We start from the raw sequence: 15469 nt of genomic DNA, 5'->3' as shown, positions 1-15469 counted from the left end.
ATCTTTATCCATTCCTCTGTCGATGGACACTTAGGTTGCTTCCATGTCTTGGCAACTGCAAATAATGCTGCTATGAACACTGGGGTGCATGTATCTTTTCTGATGAGTGTTTTTGTGTTTTGGAGGGATATATATCCAGAAGTGGAACTACTGGGTCATACGGTAGTTCTACTTTTATTTTTCTGAGAAACCTCCATACCGTTTTCCACAGTGGCTGCGTCAATTTGCATTCCCATTAATAGTGTACCAGGGTTCTCTTTTCTCCACATCCTAACCAACATTTGTTATTTGTGGGTTTTTCTGTTCCATGACAGCCATTCTGACAAGTGTGATGTGATATCTCATTGTGGTTTTGATTTGCATTTCCCTGACAATTAGCGATGTTGAGCATCTTTTCATGTGCCTATTGGCCATCTGCATTTCCTCTTTGGAAAAATGTCTATTCAGTTTTTCTGCCCATTTTCAATCAGGTTGTTTGTGTTTTAGATGTTGAGTGGTATGAGCTGTTTATATACGTTGGGCATTAATCCCTTATTGGTCATATCATTTGCAAATATTTTCTCCCATTCAGTAGGTTGTCTTTTCATTTTGTTGATGGTTTTCTTTGCTGTGCAAAAGCTTTTAAGTTTAATTAGGTCCCATTTGTTTATTTTTGCTTTTATTTCCTTTCCTTTAGGAGACAGATCCAAAAAAATATAGCTGCGATTTATGTCTTCCTCTAGGAGTCTTACAGTATTCAGTCTTACAGTTAGGTCTCTAATCCATTTTGAGTTTATTTTTGTATATGGTGTTAGAGAATGTTCTAATTTCATTCTTTTACATGTAGCTGTCCAGTTTTCCCAGCACCACTTATTGAAGAGTCTTGTCTTTTCTCCATTGTATATTCTGGCCTCCTCTGTTGTAGATTAATTGACCGTAAGTGCATGGGTTTATTTCTGGGCTCTCTATCCTGTTCCATTGCTCCATGTGTCTGTTTTTCTGCCAGTACCATGCTGTTTTGATTACTGTAGCTTTGCAATATAGTCTGAAGTCAGGGAGCATGATTTCTCCAGCTCCATTCTTCTTTCTCAAGATTGTTTTGGCTATTCAGGGTCTTTTGTGTTTTCATACAAATTTAAAAATTTTTTGTTCTGGTTCTATGAAAAATGCCATTGGTGTTTTGATAGGGATTGCACTGAATCCGTATACTGTCTTGGGTAGTATGGTCACTGTAACAATATTGATTCTTCCAATCCAGGAACACAGTATAGCTTTCCATCTGTTTGTGTCATGTCCAGTTTCTTTCATCAGTGTCATAGTTTTCAGAGTACAAATCTTTTGCCTCCTTAGGTAGGTTTATTCCTAAGTATTTTATTTTTTTTGATGCAGCGGTAAATGGGATTGTTTCCTTAATTTCTCTTACTGATACTTCACAGGCCAATATCACTGATGCACATAGATGCAAAAATCCTCAACAAAATACTAGGAAACCAAATCCAACAATACATTAAAAGGATCATCACCACGATCAAGTAGGATTTATCCCAGGGATGCAAGGATTTTTCAACATCTGCAAATCAATCAATGTGATACAACACATTAATAAATTGAATAAAAACTATATGATCATCTCAATAGATGCAGAAAAAGCTTTTGATAAAATTCAACACCAATTTATGATAACAACTTTTCAGAAGGTGGGCAAAGAGGGAACATACCTCAACATAATAAAGGCCATATATGACAAACCCACAGCCAACATCGTTCTCAATGGTGAAAAACTGAAAGCATTTCCTCTAAGATCAGGAACAAGACAAGGATGCCCACTCTTTTATTCAACATGGTTTTGGAAGTCCTAGCCACGGCAATCAGAGAAGAAAGAGAAATAAAAGAAATCCAAATTGGAAAGGAAGAAGTAAAACTGTCACTGTTTGCTGATAACTTGATACTATAGACAGAAAATCCTAAAGATGTCACCAGAAAACTACTAGAGCTCATCAATGAATTTGGCAAAGTTTCAGAATACAAAATTAATATACTGAAATCTGTTGCATTTCTAAACCAATACTTTTTTTTTTGTTTTTTTTGCGGTAGGTGGGCCTCTCACTGTTGTGGCCTCTCCCGTTGCGGAGCACAGGCTCCGGACGCGCAGGCTCAGCGGCCATGGCTCACGGGCTCAGCCGCTCTGCGGCATGTGGGATCTTCCCAGACTGGGGCATGAACCCGTGTCCCCTGCATCGGCAGGCGGACTCTCAGCCACTGCGCCACCAGGGAAGCCCTAAACCAATACTTTTTAAAATGTAACTAAAAATGAGCTTGAATTCCATCTTAATAGCACTGACTACTCACAAAATTAATAGTCATGCGAGAAAATGGGTAGAAGAATAATACAAGTCACTGAGATTTTAAAAATTAAAGTTACAGGGAGTTCCCTGGTGGTCCAGTGGTTAGGACTCAGTGCTTTCACTGCCATGGCCCCGGGTTCAATCCCTGGTCAGGGAACTAAGATCCTGCAAGCCGCGCAGCGTGGAAAATAAAATAAAATAAATATAAAAGTTAAGGTTACGGACATCAAAAAGTAGAGACTGCTAAACTGATAAATTGGTTATTTGTATTGTCATGTTAAGCATTTAAATTACCTTTACAAAACTTTCTTTAAAATCCTTTTTTGAGCAGCTACTGCTGCACATTTGATTAATATATAAACAAGATACCGATGTTCTCATTTTGATTACTAAAATATTTTCTTTCATTCTTTTCAATTATTTAAAGTTAGCAGAGCCCCAAGCATCGTTTGGGTAGGAAAGTGATAGACTGATGTCAGGATACCGAAGAGGAAGAAAAGCATCTCACGAAGAGCAGCCAGCAGCAACTAATGGTTTTCAGCTGTTGCTGATGTAACTGATCAAGGTGCTGTAACAGAAAGCAGTTTCGTGTGATTCATATATTGTTCTGTTGGGATGCATTGTACTCCCTTATAATTTTTAAGCCTAGCTAACTCCAGGTTTCCCCCTTCCTTAAAAGGTAGTTTCTAACTATGTGTTTATTTTAAAGCTAATAATTGATAGTGAAAGAAAACTGGCAGCCTGTTGAGTTGCAACAAACGTTAAGTCTTGTGTTAAGCAAATATTCTTTATTTGACTAAAATAAAATAGTCAGCTATGTGAACATTCGTCCCACATTTGCCAAATGCCTTTAGTTGAGTTGTTAATATCCTAGAATAATAAAAGATTAGTACCTTTCACTTATCATTAACCTACTGGGTCCAGATTTTGCTTTCAGATACTATCATCACACATAGGTTGAAAATGCCATTTACCCAACTATCAAGGCATAACTTTCAGTGAAATGTATTTAGCTATCAAAGATCTGCAAGCAATCCACTGGTGGAGATATGATACTGCTTTGACGGACTGCTGGTGAAGGTTTAGCTACAAAAATATATACACTTATAAAGGCATTCACTGTTCACTAAAGACTGTAATGTACTGCATATTAACTAATAAGATATTCTCTTATATAAATACTACCCCTAAGCTGTATTCAGTGGGTGTTCTTTAGCACCAATAGAATTTTATTCACAATACTAGAAAAATACAAAATTTATCCATGTTTTCTGTAAGTTTCTTTTACTTTTTTACTCATCACAGAGTCACGGACAGTTATGGAGAAAGCACTATTACTTCCTTATTACAGTGTGGAAAACCTTGGTTCATTCGTGAAAACTTCTGGCTCAACCTGCTTTCTGAAGGAGAAAACTAAGTTACATATGAGGCCACAGTTGGTACCGTGGGTACTAAAGAATTGTAATCAGAGGCTCCGCTCCCCTGACGTCGTACCATTCTCTGATGGCCAATTAGTACTGAGGATCCTTATCCAGCGACCTTTTCTTTTTCAGTCATGCTATTCCCCTCTCTTTACTCCACCTCCCACCCCAGCCCCTCTCCCCCTCCTGCCATTAGGACTATTCTTAAGTAACCTATAAGGCTGAAACTTATTGCTCGGATTGCCAACTACCAACAGGGAAGCTTAACTTTGGGTTTGAAAATAAATTTTTTTTTAAGTTCAAAGCTTTGTAAGCCAGGCTTTCAAGTGGTTAAAACGTTTTCTAAGAACTTCCAAAGCTGAGTTTTTACATAAGAAAAAACAAGTTTGGAGGATTAACTGTATTATAATCATAGTGAGAAGAAAAATTCCAAATACCTTGCAAAGAAAATTCCATACCTTTCAGGTCCACAAGTGTTGGGGGACACAGAGATTCTGAGTGGATGAGCCTAGCGTGGGGCAGTCCTGAGGAGGGACCAAGTTCCCTTCATCCTCCCTGACTTTCACACTAAGAGGTGGAACAAGACAGGATGCTCAGAAAAGCTGAAGGGTAAGCCCGAAATTTTCAGGCTGTCGCTTGGCTTCTCTGGGGCAAGAGCCTGCAAAAACTGCAAACCTTTCAGAAAGTTCTGTTGGGGACAAAGTGTTGTGTCCATTGTGGCACAGAAGTAATGGACAGAGGAATGAAGTCTGAGGAAGGTTTTCCCAGCTGATGGACCAGAGGGTAGTTTTTACAGGATTCTACAAACTCCCGGGTAGTGCAGAGAAAGCAACCAAGAATTTCAAGGTCCTGATAAAGAGTTGGGAGATGCTGAGGGAACTGTAGGGTTAAAACTGACTTGGTTTCCAGAGCGAGGGGAAGGCAGCTGAGTGCAGATTCCTACACACGGACAGAACGGCATGCCTCTGCAGCCCCTGCCACAGCTTTCCTACTGAGCCCGTGGATGCAGTGAGGACAGGCCAGAGGCCCAGAGGTCAAGCCCATGTAAGATATCACTGGAAGCACAGCAAGAGCGGGGATGCCTCGCCTGTACTCAAATGCCATCTTGATTAAGAGGGAGAGGAGAACCCTAGAGAGGAGCAGAAATTTTTATAGACTGAATAATTGGTCAAAAGAAAGTGTTTCGGGCTTCCCTGGTGGCACAGTGGTTGAGGGTCCGCCTGCCGATGCAGGGGATGCGGGTTCGTGCCCCGGTCCGGGAGGATCCCACATGCCGCGGAGCGGCTGGGCCCGTGAGCCATGGCCGCTGAGCCTGCGCGTCTGGAGCCTGTGCTGCGCAACGGGAGAGGCCACAACAGTGAGAAGCCCGCGTACCGAAAAAAAAAAAAAAAAAAAAAAAAAAGTGTTTCAAGTGAGAAGATACTGAGATACCTTTTTAAAAGGCGAGGTTGTGTGTTTTATAACATGGTTGGGAATGGCAGCTGAGAACTAGAAAGAGATCACTTCAGAAAGTAAAGTTACTTTTTTTGCACACCCTAGATTGGGACTGGCCAATTTAGACCTCTGATGCTAGAAAACATCCAACTATAATACTGTCACAATCCTCACAGAAATTAAAATTCCTGATCTATAAAACCTGTACTGAATGATTAATGCTATGACTCCTCCTTTTTCTACAGCATTACCTTTGAAGGATAAAAAATATCATGCTATCATTCATGTCTCTCTGTTTACTAACCATATAAAGCAGTGTAAGCAATATACACATACCCTCTACAACTACATGAAATTTTTTTTAGCTCTCATGTAAATGATCTACGACTTTCTGAATTTTATTGTTAGATATTCTGCCACCTCTTAAAGTTTTTGGTTCATGTGTGAAGCTGCCAGTTCTGAGCAGCAGAAGTAGTCTCTGGACTGTCCTTAGAACCAGGCGAAAGCAGTGAGTCAGAACCCAGGAAGACGGTAAAGAAACAGGATGGAATATACCCAGTGTAGTCAGATGATCAAGGGCTTGAGCTAGACAGCCACCTACAGAGCAAGAGTCACTGTTAACAAAGACATCTTGGCTGTGAAGTAGACAAATATTGCATGCTTGCTCAAAAATGAATCCCAAGAGTTGCAGAGACTGTGCCTGCAGTTAAGTGCTGTTAGGTAAGTCAAAGAGGGATGTGAGGTTAGAGCCAAGACTTTATCCTCATGTCAGACTGACACTGGCTGTAGACAAATTCTTCACTTTCATATGTTCCCTGAAAACTCTTCTCCAGAATTTACTTTTGTGGATTATTTCATTTCTTCCTATACCCAAGTATATTCCTCGACTTCACCTCCTCATCGTTGTTTTGAATATCCCCTGAACGTTTTCCTCTACTCCTCAGCAGTACCCTTTACACTGTAAAATGTTTGCCTGAGACTCATCTCCCCTTTTCAGTAAACCTCACACAAACTCCAAGTAGCTTGCGGAACTAGCCCTCCGAGGAAAAACAAACGTTAAATCTTTGTTATCAATCAGGACAGGCTAAGTTATGTTGCATAACAAACATCAAAACTTCAGTAATTAACAGAACAGGGGTTTATTTCTCACTGCACATAGAGACTGTGTAGCAGAGTGATTCTCCTGGGCTATGATTCCTATGTCAGTAGCTTAGTAAATCCAGGCTGCTTTGAACTTATTACCATGACTGCCATGGCAGGGAAGGAGAGAGTGGAGAGTCTCGAATTAGCAATTAAAGGCTTTCATCTGGCCCAAATCCCATTGGCCAGAAACTGTCTCTCGGTCTTGCTCAACTGCAAGGAGGGGGAAAGCATAATCCTTCCATGGACCAGAAGGAATAGGGAACCAGAATGGATAAACACTAAGTCATCAGCACACCTTGCTTGGGCAATGAAAAGTTGATGTGCTGATACGGACTTCTGAGAAGCAAGAAACTGTAACAGTGTTTGTTATCCTAAGTGCTTTTTTTTCTTACCTGTTGGCTGATCACTTACTTAATTCCTTCCTCTAAAGGGCCAGCTTTCATTTACTGAGTCCTGAGAATGCCAGTACCCGGAGAAGTGTGTACATGTGTGTGTATATATGTATATATACACACACAAATGAGGCTGCAAGCATACGCACAGAAAATATTTAAGTATTTGATTCCTTTTCAATTCCCAGCAGTACCCATTATAACAGGCAGATTTAGGGTTTTTTTAATCTGTTTTAATTGTATATGTGAAATTTCATTCCAAAGAGATTTGAGGAGTCTGGGAGCATAGCCTTTCCATTAAAGCCATTAATTCTACATGAGTGCTCTCAATCACCAGGGACGATTTTCAGAAAATAAATATACTGAATGGAGAGAGAACGAAAAAGAACTAGAGACACCAAAGGTTTCTATCTCTGGGGGATGATATGGCTCTAGCAACACTGCCTGACTCTTGATTCCTAAACATATGTCACCTATACTTAGGTAGAGAGTCCTCCTCTGAAAATGTTGCATCTTCAAAGACAGAAGGAAATCTGTTTTAAGAAGAGACACAAAACTGATGGCAGGACCACCCGGAAAAATACTTATATACTCCCGGTAGGCTTTTGTTGTTCTGTGGGGTTCTGAATTAGCTACTAGCTGTTTTTTACAGAAAGCTCTGTTAAAATGCCCATACGGTATACAATAGTGTAGTTATTCTGCCTTGCTGAATCAACGTCTTAGAGCAAAATATAAACAGTAAGTTTTTTTTTAACAAGTTTTGTGTACCATGGGTCATAAAGTTCACTAAGCTCTGCCAATGAAATTAGTGTAGAAACATGTAATACGTTTGTCATGATAAAATATTCTATATAACGAACCTCTTTAAAAGAAGGGGTGGAAATGAGTTTTGAATAGCTCCATGGACAGTAAGTACCTTTGTAAAAAACTGAATAGTTGATACTTGTATTTTAGGATTTTTTTAAGGACATGAGTCTGTCAGAATCAAATTGATTCACTTGTTCTATAACTATAAATTACAAAGTGATTAAATTATACAGTTAAAGACAACGTCTTGCTTACAAGATCACTTTCATGTTGTTTATATCTATCTCTTTTGTTTCAAAGTGGCTGTCAGAATATCACAAGGGAACTGAAAACAGGTCTTTAAATACCTAATCATTTGTCTCTAAGAAAAGCAAAAGAGCACATCATACGCTTTAAGTTAACGTGCCACAAACCATCCTGGATCGAGTGCTTGCCTATGCTGGGCACAATACCCTGCCTGTTACACACAGTATCTCATTTAATCCCATTGTAACCCTGTGAGAACTGAGACTCAGATACAGTCAATAAACTGCCCAAGGACACTAAATTTTAGAAGCAAAATCTGAACCCTCGCGCTTGTTCTTTTCCTTTTGCTTTGCTGTTTCTGCGCTTTGGGAGGGGGTGGGAGTGCCAGGGACAAAGGAACCGATGGTGAAGGAGCCGTACCTGGTCCCGCTCTGCCTTCAGCCTCTTTCAACTGTTCCGCACGGTCAGCCTCACATTTCTGTCAGAGCTCACGCTCTGCTGCTTTTCACGGGCTCTGGACAAATGACTACTTTTGTGTCTCTGCTCATGTTTCTTGCACTGTTTCAGGATCGTGGTGTTGCTACAGGTAGTGGCAGAGCACTGGTCCTGCCGGCTCAAGTGTAGTACTTGCTTTGAGAAACACCATTCTGGCAGGCTTGCGGGGTGTGGACAGACACAGGCAGGCTCGTAACCCCGGAGAGATCCCCTCGGTTCCTTGGGCCTAAGTCAGGCTTGGATGGGCTGGTGGTAGCCCACTGTGCAAGTTCCTTCTCTGAGAAAACAAAGCACTATCTAGTCATTCCCTCCTTTTGGAATTAAATGACAAGTAATTTCTAAATAACTTCTCTTGACCTTTGTAACTGTTATCTGTGGACTTTGGAAACTGCTTTAATGGTAGCATATTTGAAATGGACCTTGATCTACAAAATAAACATTTGTAGCGGTTAAAAACTACTATTTAAGAAACAGAACTTTTCATTTTTGCCCTTCTCCGGACACTGTAAAATGACATGCTTTTATCTTTGTGTAATTCTCAGTGAGCACTAAGATGTTTTTGGGTTTTACATAATTAAGCATTTTAATTAATTCAAAAATTATACTTGCCTCTTGAGAACACTTTGAAAATTTGCAATTCCAATGTATTTAGAAGGGGAGATTTTATGAAACACAGATAATGGAATTACATATGAACTAACTTTCTAAACTCTGAACGTGGGAATACAGAGAAGACCTCTGAGCTGCCATGGAGCCAGGCCCTCACTTGGGTCCAGGACTGTGTCCTCCGGGTTAAGGTTGCTGGTTTCACATGCTTAGGTACCTGGCTTTTCCTCCTGCCAATTACAAGGGGAATCCCCACTTCATTCCGCCACAGTTATGAATTCCTGGAAAGATCAACCTAGGAGTCTGAAGAGCACTGAAAAGCATCTTTATTACAGCACAGAGGGATAGTGTTCCAAACTACGGCCCTCTGTCATCCAAAACAGTTTAACAAGCATGTTTAGTTCACTCTGCTAGGAAAAAGGAGAGAGTGCTGTAACTGAGAAAGATTTCTGTTAAAAAAAAAAGTCTGAGTCCTTCCTCCTCCCTACCTCCCTCTTCCTTATGTGACAGAGATTAATTGCTTTTCTACTGTGTGCCAGACCTGTACTGAGTGTTGTGGACACAAAGATGAGTAAAAAACATGTTCTTCGTCCTCAAAGAGCCTGCTATGTAATGGTTCAATAAACACATAAGCAAATAATTCAAATACAATATTATTGTTATCGGGTGTGTTCTAGAGACTACTAAGGAAGAAAGAATAATGAAGAGTCTTCCTGAGGAAGCGGTCAAGACCAGCTTCAGAATCACGGCGGATTTTCCAGTTAATACTTCATTCTCCAGTGGTGTCGGATAAATGAGGTGTAACTATATTTGGAAAGATTACTAGCTTGGGATTTACTGTGGCCATTCCTCTGGGATTGTAGTCTGTTAGTCTTTGGTAGAGAAGAAAGATAAAATTAAGAGTTATTTCAGGCTCTAGATGGGTCAATTTGTAAATTTTGTAGGAAGCAACTTGAACTCCTCAGAATAAATTCCTTTTTATAAATTGAAGATATGGTTGGATATTCTTTATACTATAACCATAGAACCACTTTATATAAAATCATCTATTTGAGCGTTAAGCAAGGGTAATACAGAGAACCATCTGTATCACTTCATGTAATTTAAAATTTTTAATAATTTTTATACAAACTTTTATTTCATATATAGTAGATACTTATTCTCTGAGGATAATTCCATGAAAAGGCTCCTTAAGGTGCAATCACTGAAAAGTAGGATAAAACAGAATAAATTGTGAAAGAATAAACCGAAGAATAGAAAAGTAACCTGACTTTAACTCAGTTAAGAAAATCTCTACTATAACTGAAACCGTGTTCTAATTAGAAGGATAGTGAAAATCGAGTGTTTTATTGGCATGATTTTTTGTACACCTGACAACACATTATTAGATTTTTTTTACTGCATATTTGGTTTCTACAGTATAATAAACACATCATTTTTACAAAAAACATTAAGGTGCTTCATCAATTTTTCCAAGGGCCTCTCTCAGTCCTCTGACAGTCAAGTCACTCGTTAGAACTATTCTGTTGTCATCCTTGTTGGCTTTCTCGTTTATTGGTGGCTTGGAATGTGATCTCAGCAGTTCTTTATCATTTTAATTCATTTCATGAAATCTGAATAATTTCCAGTTTCACTTTATAATCTAATTGAACTTGCCTTGTACTTGTTGAGAAACCAGTCTTTGATAGGATGAGCACACAGACACTGGTATTAAACAGAAACAATGTTTGTGTTAGGACTAATTTTGTCAGTGGTCACTTCATTCGCATTTTCATTTTGTTATGGCTTTTGTTTCCCTATGTGCTTTTTCGTATTTTTTAATTGTAGGAACTGGTATGGTATATTTCTTAACACCTAACAGAACATTTCATTTAATCTCTCTTAATTATTTATATCATTATGTATGGAACTCACTTTATAAAAATGATAATCCTAACACAGAAACCAGCTAGATGATGAAAAAAGATGATGATGGTGGTGACAGCTGACATTTGTGAAGCTCCTACTCCGCGCAGGCGCTCTACATGGCAGTATATAGAGTAATCCTTCCCACAACCCAGCAAGGTTAGTGTCAATCATCCTGACTTCATGGAGGAGGGAACTGAGGAAATTCACACAGGTGGGGAGTGTCCTAACAGTTTAAGACAAGCCATTTTAGTTCTCACGTTTATGCTCTGCACTACAATGTCCTTCCTTGGTGTAAAGAAGCATCCACTTCAGAGTTTAAATACAGTTTTTGCTGCATATAATATGAAATTCATAAAAACTTGATCAGTCCACAGTTGTAGGAATACATTTCTAGATTTTTATATACTTTGTCTATTAAGAAACTGGCAAAAATGTCTCTTGCTCCTGTTTGTTATTGAGAGAGATTCCACAAATACATACCCCTGTCTCAGCCGATTCAAGATTCACAAGGGAAGGAAAGATGTGGAATTAATGAAATTAGCTTTCTAAAACAAACCTCATAAAATATAGTAGTGTTTTAAAAAACTACCTGACCTCATGAAGTAAATCTAATACTAACAGCTTATTATTATAAAAGTGCCTATTTAATGGAACTTGTGATTGCCACTGGAGTTGCAGTTATTTTACAATGTGTATTTTTCTATTACCCACTACTCTAGAATTACAAAATTCAGCTTGGATATATTCATGAGTTGAAGGAGGAAATACAGATATTTTACTCTTTTATAACTGCAGAATCTGGAATTTCAGATGGTGAATTTTCAGTTATTTGAAAGTTTTATTTCTCATTCAAAGAGCAGCTTTGATCATGGCCTTTGGTCAAAGATGCTGTTTTTATTGTTAAAAAAAAAAAGACTCTTCAACATCAAACAGTAGAGGAGGAAGGAGTCTAAAATTAGCCTGTTAGGTCAGGCACATAGAACTCTGTGGCCCCAGGAATAACGGCATTCCTAGAAAAATGCCTCTTAAGATGAGTAAAACTTCAGAAGTTATTGCTTTATTCCCTTGGTTTTAAAAAAAACTGTTGTCCTCTAGCATGAATAACCAAATAATGATACATTTCACAGATAGAGCCATAAGGTGTCACTGAGCTTTCACGCTGAGATCTTATGGTTTCTTACATTCTCTCCTAAGAAAAATAATGGGATTACACTCTTGAAAGCTGTCAGATTCCTGTGAATTATCAGTTCACGTAATACCATCTTAGTTTTGGTATAACATGTCCCCAGAGACTAGCGCTATGGTTGTTTCTCCAGCACCATGAGCTACCAAACCTGCCGAGGCATTAAGCATACTTTTGGCATATACCCTTAGAAATGTGGGAACTTCCATGCTGAAGCCAGCCATCCAGCCATCAGGTCTGGTTTTCTGCCCTGAATGCAGTCTGTCTTGCATTAGAGGCAGGCATTAAGGTCCCTTGAGTTGCCTACTTGGGTAGCAACGTACAGAAGGGAGAAATTCCACTTTCATTGCATCCAGTGATCTTTTTGCAAAGCGTGAGGACTGATCTTTTGCAATTCTAGCCTAGTTAGTGTAATTGCAGCTACAGTCGTATTTATTTAGGCCCCTAATCCCTAAATCAACCTTCTACACTGGGAATTTCAGATTATTTTTAGGTTAACTTTATACCACCGTAAAGAAAATCCTTTCACTTTTTTGCAAGAGGTTTACTGCCACAACAGGTGTCATAAGAAACCACTACAAATCTAAGCCAAAATGGGAAAGAAAAAAACTCCTATCAGCATCTTCACTGGACACACAGACTTGGGCAAATCTACCACCACTGACCATCTGATCTACAAACGTGATGGCACTGACGAAAGAACCACTGAAAATTTTGAGAACCAGGCTGCTGGAGATGGGAAAGGTCTCTTTCAAGTATGTTTGGGTCTTGGATAAACTGAGAGCTGAATACGAGTGCAGCATGACCATCGATATCTCCCTGTGGAAATCCAAGAGCAGCAAGTGTGATGGGACCATCACTGATGCCTCAGGACACAGAGACTATGGAAAACATGATGGCAGGCACATCTCAGGCTGACTGTGCTGTTCTCATTGCTGACGCAGGCACTGGTGAATCTGAAGAAGGTGAATGGGCAGACCTGTGAGCGTGCTCCTCTGGCTTACACACTGGGCATGAAACAACTAGTTGTCAGTGTTAACAAAATGGATCCCACTGAGCCACCCTGCAGCCAGAAGAAAAACAAGGAACTCATTAAGGAAGTCAGCACCTACATTAAGAAAACAGGCTCCAACCCTGACACAGCAGCATTTGTGCCAAGTTCTGATTGGAATGGTGACAACATGCTAGAGCCAACTGCTAACACGCTTTGGTTCAAGGGATGGGAACTCACTGGTAAGGACAGGAATGCCAGTGGAACCACAATCCTTGAAGCTCTGGACTGCATCCTGCCACCAACGCATCCAACTGACACGCCCTGTGTCTGCCCCTCCAGGACGTCTACAAAATTGGTGGCAAAGGTGGTACTGTCCCCATGGAGGCTTGTGTTTTCAAATCCAGCGTGGTGGCCGCTTTTGCTCCAGCCAACCTTGCAACTGAAACAAAGTCTGCTGAAACGCACCACGAAGCTTTGAGTGAAGCTCTTCCTGGGGACAACGTGGGCTTCAATGTCAAGAACTTGTCTGGCAAAGATGTTCATCACGGCAACAGCAACATGGCTGATAACAGCAAAAGAACCCACCAATGGAAGCAGGTGGCTTCACGGCTCAGGGGATTATCCTGAGCCACGCAGGGCAAATCAGTGCTGGCCGTGCATCTGTGCACGACTGTCACACAGCTCACCCCGCTTGCAAGTGTACTGAGCTGAAGGAGAAGCTTGATCACCGTTCAGGGAAGAAGCTGGAAGATGGCCCTAAATCCTGGAAATCTGGTGATGCTGCTACGGTTGATATGGTTCCTGGCACGCCCATGTGTGTTGACAGCTTCTCTAAATACCCTCCTCTGGGTCATTCTGCTGTTTGTAACATGTGACAAACGGTTGCTGTGGGTGTCATCAAAGCAGTGGACAAGAAGGCATCTGGAGCTGGCAAGGTCACCAAGTCTGCCCAGAAAGCTCAGAAGGCTAAGTGAATATTATCCCTAATACTTGCCACCCTAGTCTTAATCAGTGGTGGAAGAACGGTCTCAGAGCTGTTTCTCTCAACTGGCCATTTAAGTTTAACAGTAAAAGAGTGGTTAATGATTACAGTTCATCATTAAGCTTTCAGAAGGAAAGGAGAGTGTTTTGTGGACCATTTGTTTGTGAACGTGGCGGTTTTAAGTTATTACTTTTTTAAATCAGTACTTTCTAACGGAAACAACCTGACCAAAAATCTGTCACAGAATTTTGAGACCCATTAAAACAAAGTTTAATGAGGAAAACAATCCTCCCAAATCTCTTAGATATTTTATATCTGTTGCCTCGTTAGATACTAATAGCCTCATGTAGGAAGTGGAAAATACAAGCTCTTTCCATTGTTAATTACTGTTTTAGACCTGTGAAAATTTCTCAAAAGCTCTATCAACTCAGTCCCCGGAACACGTTTCTGCTCTCTTCCATGTTTTGTTTCCTCATCTTTTTTTTTTTTAACCAAAAGCAGGGGTTTTTTTACTTTTAATTTTTAAAATTTTTTATTGAAGTATAGTTGATTTACAATGTTGTGTTAATTTCTGCTGTACAGCAAAGTGATTCAGATATATATATATATATATATATATATATATATACATATATTCTTTTTCATATTCTTTTCCATTATGTTTTATCACAGGATATTGAATATAGTTCCCTGTGCTATACAGCAGGACCTTGTTGTTTATCCATTCTCTATATAATAGTTTGCATCTGCTAATCCCAACCTCCCACTCCAACCCTCCCCCAACCCCCACCCCTGGCAACCACAAGTCTGTTCTCTATGTACGTGATTCAGTTTCAGTTTCACAGATAGGTTCATTTGTGTCATATTTTAGATTCTACATATAAGTGATATCATATAGTATTTGTCTTTGTCTGACTTACTTCACTTAGTATGATAATCTCTAGGTCCATCCATGTTGCTGCAAATGGCATTATTTCATTCTTTTTTATGGCTAGGTAATATTCCATTGTATATATGTACCACATCTTCTTTATCCATTCATCTGTTGATGGACATTTCGGTTGTTTCCATGTCCTGCCTATTGTGAATGGTGCTGCTATGAACATAGAGGTGCATGTATCTTTTTGAATTATAGTTTTTTCTGGATATATGCCCAGGAATGGAATTGCTGGATCATATGGTAATTCTATTTTTAGTTTTCAAAAAGCAGGGTTTGTTTTGCTTTGCTTTTGCTTTGTTTCAGTGAACCTAATGACCCTGCATCGTTAATTTTTTCTCTTAACCTGTCTGCATTCTTTGTACAACTTTTTGTCTTTTCTCAGTTCTATATTACTTTCCTGCCAGATCTCCTTCCCTGTCTTTGTCCTAAGTTTGTCCCTGTCCTGAATCACTGTCAAGGCCTTTCCTGTGGCACTCACTCCAGTGAGGCTGTGCTCACCCTGAGGGCAGTGGGCACCTGGCCCTACTACCCAGCAGCTAATCATCAACACACCAAATGTGGAAATGGATTGCCTATAGACAATAGTGTTCACTT

At 39.8% G+C, this 15469-nt stretch overlaps 1 protein-coding gene and 1 pseudogene across 2 annotated transcripts in view; one reads left to right on the top strand and one right to left on the bottom strand.

Moving 5' to 3' along the window:
• Nucleotides 1–15469, bottom strand: part of UBE2E2 (ubiquitin conjugating enzyme E2 E2) — a 351668-nt gene that overhangs the window by 216403 nt on the left and 119796 nt on the right. The gene's annotated exons all lie outside the window — the stretch shown is intronic.
• LOC114890695 lies at nt 12346–14509 on the top strand (annotated as a pseudogene).

The sequence above is a fragment of the Monodon monoceros genome, unplaced genomic scaffold (assembly GCF_005190385.1).
Source record: "Monodon monoceros isolate NGI ecotype Baffin Bay Population unplaced genomic scaffold, NGI_Narwhal_1 Super_Scaffold_11, whole genome shotgun sequence".
NCBI classification, from domain to species: Eukaryota; Metazoa; Chordata; class Mammalia; order Artiodactyla; family Monodontidae; genus Monodon; species Monodon monoceros.
This window is presented reverse-complemented; position numbering and strand designations above follow the sequence as displayed.